The sequence below is a fragment of the Bubalus bubalis genome, chromosome 18, assembly GCF_019923935.1.
Source record: "Bubalus bubalis isolate 160015118507 breed Murrah chromosome 18, NDDB_SH_1, whole genome shotgun sequence".
NCBI lineage: Eukaryota > Metazoa > Chordata > Mammalia > Artiodactyla > Bovidae > Bubalus > Bubalus bubalis.
Genome location: NC_059174.1, coordinates 59,916,170 through 59,918,171, shown reverse-complemented (window position 1 = coordinate 59,918,171; position 2,002 = coordinate 59,916,170).

The following is a 2,002-nucleotide window of genomic DNA, read 5'->3' as shown; positions in this document are numbered from 1 at the left end:
TATACTTTTGTGGTTGTGCTCAGTCGCTCAGTTGTGTCCAACTATTTGCAGCCCCGTGGACTGTAGACCGCCAGGCTCTTTTGGATTCCCCAGGCAAGAATACTGGAGTGGGTTGCCATACACTCCTCTAGGGGATCTTCCCAACCTAGGGGTTGAATCCAGGTCTCCTGCATTGCAGGCCCATTCTTTACCATCGGAGACACCAGGGAAGCCCTTTTAAAGATGGTAGAGTGCATAAAAAGGTTTAGAAGGTCTGTGTGTGTGTGTGTGTGTGTGTGTAGCAGAGGAGGAAGAATGCCATGCTGTCCTGACACAGAGTGGAGTTGGCATAAAGGCACGATTGCAGGATCACCAACAGCCAGAGGTGGGTTCAGGCTATTCACAGTCAATACTGAGGGGTCTTTGAAAAAAAAAAAAAGATGGGAGAGGTAGAGGTGGACTTTTGAGGAGCTCCACAGGAAAGGTATGGAGCAGACACAGGGAATGTGAGGGAACAGCCAGGAATCTGAATCAAGAACAGTCAATTCGGGGCTGTTTTTCTCTCCAGCTGTGATGAGCCACACGGGGACAAGGTAGAGCTGGTGTGATGGGGGCGTCCACATACCAGGCCTTTGCTTTGGGGCATTTGACTTGCATGTAAGTGACAGAGGACGGTGTTTGTCTCCATGATTTAAAAATAACCTGGATGAGGTGGTAGAGTGTATTCCATTGGCTTACCATTTTATTCTTGATGCAGACAAGCCTAGACTGTAGTTACATACTCCGCACATGGTCAGCAAATTAATGAGAAGAACACAAAATGAAACTAGTACACCCTCTGGTATGGCCTTCACTTTAGGGGGTGATGTGTGCAGGGGTCCTTTGACCTCGAAGAGTGGGAAGGGATCTATCTGGCCAGGAACAGCAGAGGAGGGCAGAGGCAGGGCCCTCCACCCGGACAGTCCTCCTCACCCTCACCAAGCACAAAGGGCGAGTGTAAATTCAACTGGGACCGCAGTAAGCTCATCCAAGGGGTAGCTACTTGAGGCTGAGTAGACCCACTTCGGAAATTAAAAGAGCCTAAAATCAGGAGAGAAAAGGACGAAGCCTCCTGGCTGCCTAGACCCTTCCATGGAGAAAAATTCTGAAACAAAACGCTGTTCTGTAGCGTTTAATATTATATCGTCCGTTCTACCCATTGGGAATTTTGTATTTCATATTCTAACTTGTAATCCCTACACAGATAAGTCCTGTTCTTTTTAATTTAAATTGCTTAAATTAATTGATTGCAGGCAATGTTTCTGGATCCAACTACCGCCCCACAGCTACTCCTCACTGAGATCGCAGTTTTCTCAGTTCAGGACCAACGGTCGGTCAACCGCTGGCAAAAATAGCTTTTGACTTAAACTGTTTTCAACTTGTTAAAAAGAAATTTACAAAATAAGTGGCCCACACAACTGTAAGCATTTAATTTAAAACTTGTTAAGAGAGTAACTTAAAGCTAAGCAGGAAGCCATCCTATCATAAGATACAAAGACCCTCAAGCATGTCTAAACCTAGAAAAGGTAAACTTGGGAGGGAATCCAAGGGACGCACACACCACACCTCTACCGGCTCTCGTCCCTCCCTCTCAGTCGTAGCGCAAGCCCGGGTTCTTTACGCCCCGCTTCTTGCTGGTCGTGCTCTGCTCAGGCCCCGCCCACAGTCCTTAAGCGCACGCGCAGTTTCTTCAAGACCGGGAAGCTGATAGTGCAGAGCACAAGTCACAATGAGCAGCAAGAGTTAACACTTTTCTAGCTTGGACCTGCGCCTCACAGTCCTCTTTCCAGACAGACGGTTAAAATTAGCAATTTCAAGGTACGGGAAAGCACCTCCCGTTCCCAGCCGCCCGGGGCTCCCTCCTCGCCCCGCCCCTCGCCGGTAGCACTCCGCTCAGGCCCCGCCCTGGAGGCCACACCACAACGCCGCCCACGCAGCTCCTTGCGGAACCGGAGAATGCGAAGTCGGGTACGCTGTACCAAGC